The sequence below is a fragment of the Trachypithecus francoisi genome, unplaced genomic scaffold, assembly GCF_009764315.1.
Source record: "Trachypithecus francoisi isolate TF-2019V2 unplaced genomic scaffold, Tfra_2.0 Lachesis_group1, whole genome shotgun sequence".
Lineage (NCBI taxonomy): Eukaryota > Metazoa > Chordata > Mammalia > Primates > Cercopithecidae > Trachypithecus > Trachypithecus francoisi.
Genome location: NW_022681454.1, coordinates 45,367,837 through 45,384,033, shown reverse-complemented (window position 1 = coordinate 45,384,033; position 16,197 = coordinate 45,367,837). Strand labels below are relative to the sequence as shown.

The 16,197-nt window shown below is 39.4% G+C and overlaps 1 protein-coding gene across 1 annotated transcript in view; it reads right to left on the bottom strand.

Annotated features, from left to right (window-relative positions):
• Nucleotides 1–11,878, bottom strand: part of SPARCL1 (SPARC like 1) — a 56,404-nt gene extending 44,526 nt beyond the window's left edge. Inside the window, exon 1 of the mRNA XM_033214133.1 lies at nucleotides 11,032–11,878. The gene's annotated coding sequence lies outside the window, so the exon portion shown is untranslated. The remainder of the gene's footprint in view (nucleotides 1–11,031) is intronic.
• Between the last annotated feature and the right edge of the window lie 4,319 nt (nucleotides 11,879–16,197).

Here is a 16,197-nt window from a genome sequence, read left to right as displayed (position 1 = left end):
CTGAAAGAAGCAGATGTAATAAACTAATGGATTTTAAGGTTAGAGTTTGAAAAGTTCTTTGAAAATAGCATGAAAACCTGGAAGCTTATTTATGCCTTCAGAGAGAAAACGCTAAGAAGATGTCTTTCAGCAAGGAAAAGGCACAGCTTGCCCACAGCTGGTCCATAGCTGTTAATTATTCTCCTCCCACCATGGGAGAAGATTATTCCCCTGAAGCCAGGCTTAATGGCTCATGCCTGTAGTCCCAGCTACTGAGGAGGCTGAGGCAGGAGGATTGCTTGAGCCCAAGAGTTTGAGGCTGCAGTTATCTCAGGTTATCGTAACCTTGAATGATCCAATCCAGAGTGTTTTTCAGAGTATTATAAAACATTTGCTTTTGAAATCAATGGCTTCATTTTCAGATTGTAAGAAGACATCAGCTGTTTTTATCAGTGAGATGATGCTGATACTTCTCTTCCCCTCCTATGCCTATCCAAAAAGCTAATGAATACAAGATCACTATGAGTACCAAGGTTTCAACCAAGTATTTTTCTATTTTATAACAACATCTTCCAGTATTTTCTTCTCCCCATATTTTAGGAAATTATTGAAAAGTTTTTTTCTCTAGAAAGACATTAACCTGCTTCCCATTATAAAGTCCTCAAAACCCATTAGTTGGAGTTGGGCAACAGGGAAGAAAAAGAGTGAAAAAGAAGACGCTTAGGGTTAAGAATCTGTGTTTTGTTTCTTCTGAATTCTAACAGAATACTCCCTTGATTTAGCGAGAATTAGCTCAAAGGTGTTTGGTCCTCAGTAAAAGGTTGGGAGAATCCACTGAACTAATGGCTTGAGAGTTAAAAATGATTTCAATGAGCTAAGACAGCATGAACATCTGACCAAACACATCATGAAACCATTTACATGTTTTATTTACCCATCATAAAGGTGAATTCTTCTGATTTTTATACATCTCAGAGTACCTTCCTATTGGGTCCCTTTTTTTTTTTTTTTTTTGAGACAGAGTCTTGCTCTGTTGCCCAGGCTGGAGTGCAATGGCCGATCTCCACTCACTGCACCCTTTGCCTCCCGGGTTCAAGCAATTCTCCTGCCTCAACCTCCTGAGTAGCTGGGACTACAGGCACACACAACCACGCCTGACTAATTTTTATATTTTTTGGTAGAGACAGGTTTTCACCATGTTGGTCAGGCTGGTCTTGAACTCCTGACCGGAAGTGATCCACCCAACTCAGCCTCCCAAAGTGCTGGGATTACAGGTATGAGCCATTGTGTCCGGCCTGGATCCCTATGATGTTATATAGGCAATTAGATAACTCAAGTTGAATGAAATAATGTAAAAATGCTTTGCTTTCAGAGCTATTTAGGGCCGCTTTGAATGGTGGGTTCATTAACTCAGTGGGCATAGCACTTTTATTTGAACCTAGGGTAAAGTTTGTCCTAATTTTTGAAAAAGGATAACCATTTACCACTCCCCACTCCACTCATCTTCAATTAAAAACCTATTAGTTGACTGCATGATTCTTCCGAAAATTTGCAAATTTTTTCTCTATAAGCTGCAAATATGTATTTTATATACATTCAGTGGAGTACAGTGATTATATAGAAGTGACAGAGATTTGAATAGAATGTGGTTAGTAATTCTATTATTAAATATCTCAGCAATTATAGACTTGTGTCACGTACTTATAAAATATCTATTTTCATAAATTACTGTTTTGAGAACTGTTTCCATTTATCTCAACTAGGTTTTAGGAATTTAGGATGACCCCTTTCCAAGCAGTACTGCAGTTTCTCACTAACCTCAAGCAAACAGTTTGGCTGAAAGGGTGACACACAGCATCAGAGATTACAAAGGTATCAAAAACAGGCCAGGCACGGTGGCTCACACCTGTAATCCTAGCACTTTGGGCGGCCGAGCTGGGTGGATCACTTGAGGCCAGAAGTTCAAGACCAGCCCGGCCAACATGGTGAAACCTCATCTCTATTACAAATACAAAAACTAGCCAGGCGTGATGACAGGAGCCTGTAGTCCCAGCTACTTAGGAGGCTGAGGCAGGAGAATCGCTTGAGCTGGGTATGTGGAGGTTGCAGTGAGCCGAGATTGCACCACTGCACCCTGTACTCTAGCCTGGGCGACAGAGCCAGACTCTGTCTCAAAAAAAAAAAAAAAAAAAGAAGAAGTTGTTGGAAACAGATTATGGGAGGATATTGGCCTAAATAATTCACTAATTTATTTATTGTTCAACATGGCATTCCAAGTTCAATAAGAAAAGTCATCTTGCCGAAAAGAAAAGTGTGTGGGAGGGAGCAAGTGTTGACTCAAAATTTGCTTTGCCTGACTAATGGATCCTTGAGAAAACTCCCCAAACTCCTGGAATCAGATATGAAAATGTTTTTTTCTTTTTGTGGGAGTAGGGGGTAGTAGATTATGACTTTTGTTCCTAAGCAAGGCAAGCCAAGGTCATTGCAACCTTTCTGCATAATTGCCTAAGTGAGAAGGCAAAGCATAAGCATATCCCCTGCTTGAAGCCCTTTTGTTTAGTTTCCTTTTGTATCAAAAAGTTTGGCTTTCACCATGGGAGAGGTTGTAATTGGATTTCACCATGAAAGGAAGTTGTAATTGGATTTCTCAGCACTCTACAAGGTCGGTCCCTGGAAAAGCAAGGAAAAGGGGCCTAACTTTCCTTTCTGTTAGCTGGAAACATAGCCCAGCCAAGCCCTCAGAGACTGACCTGAAAGGCATGGGCAGAATGGGCCATGTGTGTGTCAGCTACCCCCCATCTCTGATGAAAAGCTAAGTGTGTAATAGCTAAATATCGCTCCTGAAATTTGTATCTCCTAGAAAGAGGAGGGTGTCTAAAGTTTGGCATACACTGAAACATGAAAACATAATTCTCCCTCTAGATTTATTAGGGAACTTACACAAACGACCAGACTATGTTTTTATTTTGGGTATTACGGTTTTGCATTCTTTGTTATTTTGCATTCTTTTTTTTGTTCCACTTCAGTTTCTATGATATTTGCTAGAAACTGAAATTGCAGTAAGATTAGGTCGAAGTAGATATTTGTATTTGATTTATTTTCAGTTCCTATAGTTTTTTAAAACATTAACTTAAATTTAAATTTCAAAAGATAAATTTTATTTTTGAAGTTCTCTATATTGCCATGTCACTTAAATCAACTTACCATACCTGTCTCCCCTGGGCACTTCTTGCCTTGCTGTACTTCTTTCTATCTTCCTTCTCGTTCCTTTTCTCTTAAGCATTAATAAGCTGTCTGGACACTGAACCAGAACCAGACTGCAAACGCAGTCATCCATACCTCTGAAAGGAGGAACAGTATTCCTCTCTATTGATATTGGCCACATCAGTGACTCCCTGGACATTTTAGTGCTGGTAGTTATTGCTTCAAGTCTTTCTAGTTGAATTTTCCTTGTGTTGCCTAGCGTTCCCCTGGTTTCTGAACTGTCCAGTCTGAAGCCTCCAGTGGTTAGCTCCTTCTCCGGCAGCCTCAGCAAAACTTACAAGTCCTCTTCCTTCCCTTCTGGGTCTAGGGAACTTGTTTCAGTGTTTTTGGGTTTCAAGGCAGATGTTGGCAACTTGATCTATTTATCACTTTGTCTAAAGTTTAATGAACTAAGAAAGACATACCATGTGTACTAGAAAAAGGAGAGGTTTGTCTTGTTACTTTCTTTTTCTTATTACTCTTGGCCTGTCATTTCCTGGAGTATGTACATCCATGCATCCAAATAAGGCCAGGTATCTTCTGTTGCATTTGTTTATATCAGAGGAAGCCTGTAGACTGCTATTTTTAGTAATTATTACAACCATGGAAAAATTTCCTTTCTGGGAAATGTAGTAAACAAAACAGTTATTATAGGTGCTTTATAATCAGACTCAGAATATTCTTGTTCACCTTGTCTTTACATAATAGTTAAAAGCCTTGTTATCAGACAGCAAATCTCTTAGTCATATTTTGGCTAACATATACGTGCTGTTACCTGATCCAGCATTAACACTGATGCTTTAGAGCTTTTAAAGTATCATTGAGTCTCTGGGGAGAGCTCTATGGTTTGGCCCTAAAGTCGTCTGAAGGATGAAAAAGACGTTCTTCTATTTTGAGTTCTCTGCTGAGTCACCATCTGACATCAAGGTGTCCCAGCTCTGTGAGTGTATATGATATACTCAGAGTTAATGACTTAAGACTTTTCTGGGCCTCTGACCTTCAACTGCCCATCATCCTTCCTAATTGAACCTACCACCATAGGGGTCTGAGCTAGGGACAGACATGGTCATGCCTGTTGGGGCTTTGAGACTAACCAAAAATCCATCCAGATGTTAAAGATATACATTAAACCTGAATCAAGCAGAAGGCACATACATTTAGTGCTCAGGGAAGGGAGTATTATGGGGAGTATTATGGAGATTTACACCTCCCACTGCTCTGCCCTTGCTCTTGGGAGCTGGTTGCCTCTCGGTTCCTTAAATAGGCCACAATCCCTCTTGCTCCAGGGTCTTTGCACAAGTTGTTCACACTGTCAGAATTCTCTTGCCAGCACCCACTCTTCCCAGCCACCACCACCAAACACACACACACACATACACACATGTTCCCCCCTGCAACACACACACACACACACACACAGAGTTAACCTCTATTCAGACTTCAGATCAAGGAAAGCCATTATTGACCCTGAGTGGAGGTCAGGATCCTTATATACTCTCTTAGAACAGAGGTGTTTTGCCCTCAGAACACTTATTTCAGTGTATCATTATATATGGTATGTGTTCAAATAAAATGTGTTTTTTTTTTCACTCCCCCAAATCCTGCTGTAAAAAAGAGGGATTTGCCTTATATTCAAGTGCTTCCAAAGTCTCTCACATTAACAGTCACCATCTCAGTTTCTTCATTTTGAGCAGCAAAGTATTATTCAAAAAAAAAATTAGAAATTATCTCAAGTGGCCGGGCACGGTGGCTCACGCCTGTAATTCCAGCACTCTGGGAGGCCGAAGTGGGTGATCACCTGAGGTCAGGAGTTCAAGGTCAGCCTAGCCAACATGGTGAAACCCTGTCTCTACTAAAAATACAAAAAATTAGCCAGGTGTGGTGGTGCACACCCGTAATCCTAGCCACTCGGGAGGCTGAGGAAGAAGAATTGCTCCAGCCCAGGAGGCAGAGGTTGCAGGGAGCCAAGATTGCACCACTGCACTCCAGCCTGGGTGACATAATGAGACTCTGTCTCAAAAAAAAAAAAAAAAAAAAAATCTCAAACAATGCTTATTTTTGTTCTTAGGAAGGTCACTTTGACAAAATAGATGAAAAATATATAAAGATATTTAAAGCAGGTTTAGTCATTATTCCTGAGGTATGACTTCATTATTGCAAGTTGGAATCACACAATTTTAGAAAGTCACACTTATAGTTTCAAGTGGTTTTTAAATAAGCCCTTTAAAGAGCACTGGAAAAAACAATCTAGTAAATAATGAAAGTGTGGAGATCATGACCACGAATCAGGACTAATGCCTGGGGATTAAATTTGCAGCATCAGCAGATGTTTAGCAACTTGCAGAAGGATTGATGATGTGCTCTGTATTAGATAATTACAGCATGGATCTAGTGAACATACACACTGGTGTTAAAGATGTGTGTGAAGAGTTTTAGCAAAATTGTTTCATGAAGTGTGAGAAAGGAAAAAGTCATGTTAATAAGTTTAAAATATTTAAATTAAAAGAACATATTAAATATGTATTTGAACCATAGATTAAATATCCCAAGTGTACATTACAATATGTTACCCATTTGTATGTTCTGTTTGGCCAAACACTTTGGTTGAGGATGTTCTAACTAGAAAGATGAAGATGGTATTGTATTTGGGGGCACCTTATGTTTGGGCCTATGCAGTTTTCATTATTGTGATGGTTTGATTAATGACCATTTTCCTAACTACATGGTAAGCACCACAAGAGCTCAGCTCCTCTCTAGTTTTGCTCCCTGCTGTATCTCTGGCATTTTGCATGGGATAGAACACTGAATACATTAGTTGTTTGAGATGTAAGATAAAAATGCTAACTTATTTTCATAATTGCATGACCTAGAAAACACTGGAGGAACTGAAACAGAAACTTAATAAAAAGTTAATGAAATATAAGATGCTTTAATACTTTTTACTCTAGTGTTAATCAAGATGAGATGAGTCTTTATAAATGTAAAAAGTCACAATTCTTTTTTCCCCCTTTAGAAATCGAATGGTTCACATTTATGCAATGATAATTCTGAGGCCTCTATTCATTACATTTAACTCACTGGGAGATTCCAAGTTCAAAAAGGCCATTCATGTCAGAGTTAGATCAAACTGAAACTTACCCAATAGTCCCACAGACAGATCTTTTTGAAAAACATAGAAACTGACCCTCCTGGTCTTAAAGTGTGAAACTTATATTTGTTTTATCTAAGTTCCTTCCTCAGGACAGGACATTCAGGCTCCTACAATAGTATCAAAGAATGGAAACTCACCAGACCACTGCAGCAGATGCCTAACCCCCTTATTCACCTTGACTGTTTCCCTACCCCTCCCCAGTTCTTATTTTCTTACACATTGTTACATTTCTCCCCTGCTATGTAAACCCCTAGTTTTAGTCAGTCAGGGAGATGGATTTGAGACTGTGCTCCTATCTCCTCAACTGCAGCACCTGATTAAAGCCTTCTTCATTGGCAATACTTGTTGTCTCAATGATTGGCTTTCTGTGAAGTGAGCAGAAGGACTTAGACTGGAACCTTGGTGTTTCAGTAACAAAATGATGAAAAGAATTGTAATAACCACTACTTATTGAGAACGTACATTCATTATTTAGTTAATCATACAATGATCATCTGGGCATGGTGGCTCACACCTGTAATCCCAGCACCTTGGGAGGCTGAGGCAGGCGGATCACTTGAGGCCTGGAGTTTGAGACCAGCCTGGTCAACATGACAAAACGCCATCTCTACTAAAACAATAAAAATCAGCCAGGCATGGTAACACATGCCTGTAGTCCCAGCTACTCAGAGGACTGAGGCACAAGAATCACTTGAACCTGGGAAGTGGAGGTTGCAGTGAGCTGAGATCATGTCACTGTAGTTTAGCCTGGGCAACAGAGCAAGACTGTATCTCCAAAATAAATAAATAAATAATAAATAATACAATGATTTTATGAATTAGCTGTTATCCACATTTCACAAGTGGGGAAACTGAGGCTCCTGAGCTTAGCAGCCAACCTTTACCATGGGTTAGATACTATAATAAATGCCTTACATGCTCAATCTCATTCAATTCCCATGACAATTTTATGACTGTTATTATATCTATTTCACAGATGAGAAGACAGAGGCACAGAATGGATTAGATTAAAACAACTGGAAAGTATGAGTGCCAGGATTGAAGTCCAGGCAGTCTGCCCTAGAATTCCCTCTCCATAACCACTACACCACAGCACATCGTGAAGATGGGAGGAAGCAGTGGGAACTTGAAAAATGGATTTATTTCAGGGTGTGCTGCAGTACGTGTACCATGTGAGGCCATTTCTATTTCTCTTCCTTTGCCTTCCCAGTTGTTTTTCCCCTGTATGCCACAGTAAACTAGTCACTGTTTCAGCAGCTCTCTTGTTCATTTTTAAAATACCTATTCACTAAATCTTTAAAGGAAACATTTAGCTACTGCAATGAGTGTACATAAGTTGGTTGTGTAATAGGAAGGAAACAAGCCAGGACTGGAGACTTCATTTCTAAAGAAGGATTTTAAAGCAGACTAAGAGTTATTTCCCAGAGCGGGTCATGAAGCAGGAGTCTCTCTGCACCCTTTCATTGCTATGACGACAGCCTGCTCCTGCTACACACAGCCAGAAAAAGCAGCTGACATTTCAATGCTAGGAACATAGGGGAGAGGTTTACAAAAACGCAAAACAAAGACAAAAGAAACAAACAAACAAAAAAGACTTTTTCGTTTGAATTTCAGTTAGGAAAAATATCCCCCGGAGCAAGTCAAAAGCCCTATTCTTGCCTTTAGAAGAGATAAGAAAGAAGAAATGTTGGGGGCCTTCCCTCTTGTCCAAGTAAGCCAATAAAACAGAATTGACAGCAAAGCAGCATTTCTTCTCACTCTGTGTAATGGCAAGCTGACACAGAACACTTCCTTTGGTTTCCTTTGACTCGGCCATTAAGAAGCTACTAACTGATGCAGCAGTGAAGACTCATAGCAATCAATACCTCGTGTTGAGGCCCCCCCACCAGGGGAAAACAGTAGTGTCAGGTTTACTTTTACGTTTCTTTGGATAGAAAAGCCAATTCAAATTGATCTCCATTGTTACTACCAGAGATATCATTGCAAGTATGTAACAGAGCCCTCACTGATATACGAGATTCCTTATAAGCAACCAGTCAACGTTCCTATGTGTTTACTTCTCTGCCAAGTGCTATACTTGGCATTTAATAAACATCACATTTGATTCCTACAACAACCTCATTTGTGTGTATTATTGTCCCCATTTTGCTAAACAGATGGGTAAACTGCGTCCTGCACATGGGAAGTAACTGCTGAAGCTTACTCTGCTTGTAAGAGGCAGAGTCAGGATTCTAGCCCAGATGCATTGGACTCTGAAGCCCATGCTGTGTCCACTCTGCTGTGCTGCCTCAGAGGCATAGACCTGGCATTCGTATTTTATTATAGAGCAAAATGTGTAAGTACAAGGAAGAAACCCTGGGAAAAGATCTAGAGTCAGTTCCCGTTCTACGGAGTTTCAATAGGGACATATAGTTAATCCAGTACTTTCATATTATCTACGATTGATTGATTGCTTTAATGTACCAGACATGGCTCTTTTCTTCCCTTTATTCTTACAACAAATCTCTGACATAGCTACTGATTTTATAATCTCATTTCCATGAATGAAGAGACTGAGGCACAGAGATTAAATTGTTTGCCCAAAGTCACAGAGCTATTTAGTGGTAAAGCTTGGATATAAACCGTAGTCTTATATAAACTGGGTCCATATGGTCAGATACAAATCACAGGTCATGGTCTTATTCACTTTATTAGATTGCCTCCCCACCTTTGGAACAATCAGTCAAGACCATGCACTCTGTTTTTCAAAGTTCTAACCATCTTTTGATGACTAAGACAAAAGCCAGGCTAGCTCCAGGTAGTTATATCATTGCTAACTCAGCCTTTGGCAGAAGATGCCCTGTGAGTCCTGTGAGAAACAGACCCTGGCCTTGTTGGACATCTCTCAGGCAGCCAGACCTACTGGGAAATTCTACTGGATTTATTTATGGGGGTCTCCTTCTCCACTGAAGATCATTCTGGAGGGATAAGTGAGGGCTATGTGCACTTCAAGTCTTCTAACAAGTTGTTTATGCTCTTCTTGGTGGAAAAATGTTGCCAACCTGTTCTGGACATGGTGTTAAACTTAAGTAAAATAGCAGTGTTTAAGTCGACTGAGTAAAAATAACAGTCAAGAGGAAATGAAATAAGTAATGTTTTGAAGTTGTCCAGATACATCACTACTCATTTTATTTCTGTCATCACTATTATTTTTACTTAGTTGATATGTGAATCTGTGCCATGAGAAGCTATTGGGGATTAATTCTCAAAAGACCTGGGAAGGAAATGCCAGTACTCTAATTGCTCAATGGCTGTGTGAAAATTTTCTGAAAGAAAAAGGCGAGGTTCATAAATAACATGTGCATATTCTTCTCCAAAATGTGGAAAGTGGCACTAGTTGATTGGATGATAACTAGATGAAATAAACTGCTCTGCTTTGCTAGATCTTATTAAATGAACAGAAATGTAAACTTAAATATTTCCAAAGATGGTGTTTTTAATAAAAAAAAAAAATCATAGTTAGCTATAGTCATAACCATCAGGTTCAATTGAGTAAGCTGTGAACTGAAAAAAGCTGCTGTCTACGAGAAAGGGGGGAATTAAAAAAAAAAAGATTTCTGCTGACTTGGACTGAGTGAACATTTCTATTCAATGTGCTTAGGCCCTGGGCCAGAGGAGAGCTCAGATACAATGCCAAGGTGACATATTTAACCTCTTTGCAGATTAAAGGCAGTGCAAAAGAGATACTCTTTCTGCAGTACCTCTTGGTGTACTGTTTCAACAGTATTGATCTGCAGTTAAATGCAAGTTTTTTTTTTTTTTCTTTTTCTTTTTCTCTTGCAGAGTGACCTTTATTACCTGAGAAGGATGAAAAAGCACAACTTACATTATTGCTTTATTTTAGAAAAGAGAGTCAGAAATGGTAGTACACTATAACATGAGTTATCATAGTCTCTTTAGCTAGCTCTTTAATTCTCCTCTCTCCTTTTTGCTTTTGTAAATAAGACATCATCAAGAATTAGAGAAACTTTAGGTCTATGTGTGAGCATCTTAACAAATGATAGTAGGAGGCAAAAAGCAATTAGTTATAAAGCTGTAAAGGGGAATCAAGAGAGGAAAATAATCACAGTAACTTAAAAATAATCAAACAAGAATATAGTATAAAAGGAGAAATTTTCCTACCTTTTGGAAAAGCAAAAAGTTCCGTTTCTACATTGCTGTGAGGTGCAGGAGACTGAATAACTTCAGATTATTTAAATATGGAAAACATACAAATTATTTGATTTGAAAGTGTGTTTTTTAAACTACCTTCTCTATAGTTTATTTCATGTATGTAATAAAGTACTTCTACAAAACACATTTCAGGATTCAGGCTTCACTAAGATCTGAATGCTACTGAGGCGATCAACAGTTCCACATTTCTATTCTCGGTCTTCACTAAAATCACCATCATTTATTAGTACTCATTATTTAATTTCGCAAGAAACAAGAAAACATGAATACAAATTGTAAAATTCTCTATTAAGTATCTTTTCTGTAAATCACAAAAAAGTTTTTTTTTTTTTGGTAAATAAATGGCTTTGCATTATTTAGGCAAAAATATTTGACAGCTTTATCTGATCACGCACATCAGCTTAACAAATGCAATTAGATAATGCCATAAATTTATTAAAACTTACCTTTAAGTAAGGGGCTGGACCCAGAGCCGCTGCAGAAAATTGAAGTTGAATCCCCTCTGCCCACAGACAGGGAATAAAAGTTTGACAAATACCCAAGAAAAACTCTTTAAATCCCTTTCCTCGTTAGCTCTGCTTCTTTGCCCAGAGGCACATTCAAGTCTACTGGAGTTGAAATTCTGCTGCTCTGTCAACTAGTGGGGGTCTGAAGTGACAGACGAGAATTTGGAGGTTGGCACCAGAGAGTATTTCAGACTGTCATCGTTTTTGTTGCAGATTCCTGGATTTCCCTAGCAGGCTGGCCTCTCACTGCAAAGGCTTTACAGGCAGTACATGCAAACCAAAAGGGAAAGAGCTAATTCTGGTGGCGTGAATGGGGTTAAGTTTTCCCCTCAAGCTCTTGTTCTCAGAGCCTCATAACTTGGCCAGAATATAAGCACTTGGCTCTTTATGCTTTTTTTTTTTTTTCTTTTTCAAACAACTCTGAGAGGTTTTATAAGCAGCATCCCTTTTTTGGAGTTTTTTATTTTAAGACCTTGAAAAGAAACTCCATGCTGTTGTTTCTTCCTAAAGGAAATTGGGGAGTAGGGATTAAAGGAGGGAAGAAGAGAAATTGTAGCAGACGCATTTTTGCATTGCTCAATTGGAAATTGTTCTAACAAAGACAGTCTGAATTTTAATAGGAGGGTACTTCAGATATCTTAACCTTCTTTGAATGAGCTTTGGAAATGTACATATATAAAATTGATTGCTCCTTATAGATCACTTGTATGTTGATTCAGAAATGTTGCCGTTCTCCCCTCAACACAGCTCCTCACTGTAACTCCATGGTTATAATGGCTAGTCTCTAAGAAGGAGGTTTCCCATGAAAAAGAATGGAGGTGCGCACTTACTTTTGGCCTGGCATTCTGGTTATTTGTATACGTGTCTAATCTCTTCTACTGCTACATCTACATTTATCACACATTTATTATCTGTCAGGCACTGTGCTAACAGCTTTTTATGCGTTATTATCAGTTGATCCTCACGACTCATGGCAAGTCTTACTGTGTTCCCATTTGAGGGGTATGTCATACAGTGGTTGAATTGGCAGAATTTGAGGCCAGCCAGCTTGGATTTGCATCCTATCTTCACCACTTCCTAACTATGACCCGGGACAAGTTATATAACCTCTCTAAAGCATCAGTGCTTTTATCTACGAGACAGGGATACACATATGGAAATTATGATAACATCTATCTCAGGCAATTATCTGAGTTTTAAGTTAGTTAATATGCATAAACTGCATAGAACACCCCTGTCATGTGGTAGACACTCAATAAATGTTAGCTATTATCATTTACATAAGAGGAAACTAAAGCTTAGTAAGGCTGAGTGGTTTTTCTAGGGTCTCCAACTGTAACTTACAGGATGGGATTCCAAATCAGCTACCATGGCTGACAGCCACACTTGTGTAACTTATCTAGAGTACCTGTATTATATGATATAGACACATATATATATATATATATCATATCTGCTTCTGAGCAAGCTGTAAGCTCCTTGAAGGAAGGGGAGGTGCCCTTTCTGCATTCTCCTGGTGTCTAGCACAGTGCTTTGCATACTATAAATATTCCATTAACATCAGATGAATAATTAAAATTTAATTTAATTCAGATTTTCTAAATATATGCCCAAGTCTGGCCAAAAGCAAAAACACTGATAAAAACAAAATAAAACCAAAATAAACAAAAAAATCCCACCTACAATTCTAGGCAAATATGCCCTCAGCCAAATCTCTCAAAACACTTTAGAATTATTTGCCCTATTTATTTTCAGAACACTGCAAGAAAAAGGTAACAAGAATTATCTCTATTTTGCAGTTGGAGAAATTTGGGAGCAGAGGAAACTGGGCACTTTGCCTAGGAGCCAAAAACAAGTCACGGTGCAGCTGGGAACAATCTCACGTCTCTAGAATCAGGATAACTTGTTCCAAACTGCCTTTCCCAGGACAGGATGAAACGATTTGATGTCTTTTTGCCTCAGACAATAGGATGTTTTTCCTTAGCCAAGGTCTAGGGGTTGAGCGATCTCCTCCGAGGAAGGATAAAGGGGTGGGCAGTGTTTGACCATGCTACTCCCTGGTGTCTGTGCACAGCTGCTCTGAGAACTGTGGAAGACACAGACCATTTTTCCAAGTCTCCCGAGGGGCGCAGGAGCAGTGAGACTATTGAAGAATATGTAAGAAAAGCATTTCTGAGGATTTGGCCCTAGTTTGCTGAGGAAAATTTTCTTGGGGACTCAGAATATTAACTTCTTAGTCTAACTAGCATTCCCCATTTATTTGAGATGGCTTTGTAAGATTGATTTCAGGTGATTACATTGATTCAACAAGAATGTAGAAAAAAATTTCATTTAGAGGGCTCTGGAAAAAAAGAGTTACCCAAGTAAAAATTTTTTTCTGCTAAAATTGATATTTTATGCTTCTGCAAAATGATCAAAATAAATTTCCTTATGTAACTCTGTGTTAACCTAAAAAATAATTAAAGCAAACTGGATTCATCTCTTAAATGTAAATAGGTACCTAGAGAGTTCATCTGTGGATGACAAAGCTTGAGAATTTTGACTCTCAGTTTTTTTGTTTTTTTTTGAGACAGAGTCTCACTCTGTCGCCCAGGCTGGAGTGCAGTGGAGCGATCTTGGCTCACTGCAAGCTCCGCCTCCTGGGTTCATGCCATTCTCCTGCCTCAGCCTCCTGAGTAGCTGGGACTACAGGTGCCTACCACCATGCCTGGCTAATTTTTTGTATTTTTAGTAGAGACGCGGTTTCACCATGTTAGCCAGTGTGGTCTCGAGCTCCTGACCTCGTGATCCGCCCGCCTCAGCCTCCCAAAGTGCTGGGATTACAGGTGTGAACCACCACGCCCGGCCGACTCTCAGTTTTATCGGAAGTCTTATTAATTTATAACATGACTAATAAAGACCCAGTGTGTTTCTTATAACAAGAGAGAAAAATGAATTAAAAAAAAGGCCTTTGAATTCGCAGTGTCTTTTGAGTATAGCTTTATTTGGAAATGTTTGTTGGCAGATATTCAAACTCTTATTGTTTCTGAAGCTGTTCTTTCTAAAATAGTTTACAGTTCAGAATGCTGAGGACAATAAACCCGCAACAATACTCACCTAACAGATGGAGCTATAGACCAGATTTAGAAAACATATGAGACGTCTAAATGGGTTGGCAAAACTTTGGCAAAAAGCTCATTCTGTTACCGTACATGAAGAGACATAACATCAGTGCTGGTCAGAGGATGTGACAGATGTCAACATCTAAGTGGATTTTCTTTTTTTTTTTTTTTTTTACCTTTTAGGATTCCCTTTGAGAATCTGATGAAAACTGTGGGCAAGCTCCTAAAACCCATCTATGAAACCCGCACCCCACCCCACCCCCCGCCAATATCCTCTCAGGGATTCTATGAAGTTAATAACCCCTAATTCTGGGGAAGGAGCAGAGAACACATTAATTAATCCTCAAGCATATACAGAACCTCTTTGTTACATATAGCAGAAGCCTCTGGGTGATATAAAGGAAATGTAGTTCCTGCCTATTACGAGTCTAAGAGCCAAGGCATACACTCATTGTCAGAAGGTCACATGATTCCCTTGGAATAGTGGAGATCCCCAGGAAGGAGGTAAGTATGGGTGAGTGAAAAAGCTGCAGTGAAAACAGAGTGTCTGTACTGATCTTGGCCAGGACCTGGCCTGTAGGATCCTCTTCCTTGCTTATCCAATGTATTAGTTTGCTAGGGCTGACATAACAAAATACCACAAATTGGGTGGCTTAAACAACAGAAATTAATTTTCTCACAGTTCTGGAGGCTGGAAGTCCAAGATCAATGTGTCAGCAGGGGTGGTTTCTCCTGAGGCCTCTCTCCTTGGCTTGTGGATGATCACTTTCTCACTGTGTCCTCACACGGTACTTCCCCTGGGCATGTGTACTTCTGCTGTCTCTGCCTCTTTTTATAAGAATGCCAGTGCTGTTGGATTAGATCACTTTTATGTCCTCATTTAACCTTAATTTATCTCTTTAAAGGCTCTGTCTCTACATATAGTAACATTGGGGGTTAGGACTTCAATTTATGAATTTTGGGGGAAATAATTCAGTCCATAATACCCCATTACATTTAAAATATTTTTTCCATTTTGTTTTTAAGACCTTGATATTTAGTTCTCTGTGGGTCTTGCTTCTGGGACCCATTTTAAGGTCTCAATTCCAGCTGAGTTACTGATCTCTGCCTGTGGAATTTCCTCACCCCCAAAGTACTATCAGAACTTGGCACCTGGCCGGGCGCGGTGGCTCAAGCCTGTAATCCCAGCACTTTGGGAGGCCGAGACGGGCGGATCACGAGGTCAGGAGATCGAGACCATCCTGGCTAACACTGTGAAACCCCGTCTCTACTAAAAATAAAATACAAAAAAAAAACTAGCCGGGCGAGGTGGCGGCGCCTGTAGTCCCAGCTACTCGGGAGGCTGAGGCAGGAGAATGGCGGGAACCCGGGAGGCGGAGCTTGCAGTGAGCTGAGATCCGGCCACTGCACTCCAGTCCGGGCGACAGAGCGAGACTCCGTCTCAAAAAAAAAAAAAAAAAAAAGAACTTGGCACTGAACCATTTCAGATCTCTCAGCTCTGTGCTGATTATTAACCTACTGGGTCATTTTCTAACTATGGGCTCTTGCAGGAGTTTATTCTAGCTATCCTGTCCCAGGCCAGCACTTCTATGGGTTTAGTCATGCCCTCTATTTGGTCTTAGGCAGATGCTTGATATACAGAGAGCAATTAACAAGTAAGACAGTAGCAAAATGTGCACAATATTTTGTTAAGTATAATGTGGTAATTATTATATTACACATTACACATTATATTTACACATTACACATTATATTTATACATTACACATTGTATTTCACAAAATTACATTACGCATTTTATATTTAACAAATTAAATATAATGTGTAATGTAATTAATTGCTTTTTTTTAGTAATAAACTTTGAAGCAAGGTAAGTTAAAATAAAAGGAGAAAGATAGGTTAGGACTAGTGGATTCTATTTTATTTTATTTTTATTTTTTATTTTTTTTGAGACAGAGTCTCGCTCTGTCACCCAGGCTGGAGTGCAGTGGCCCGATCTCGGCTC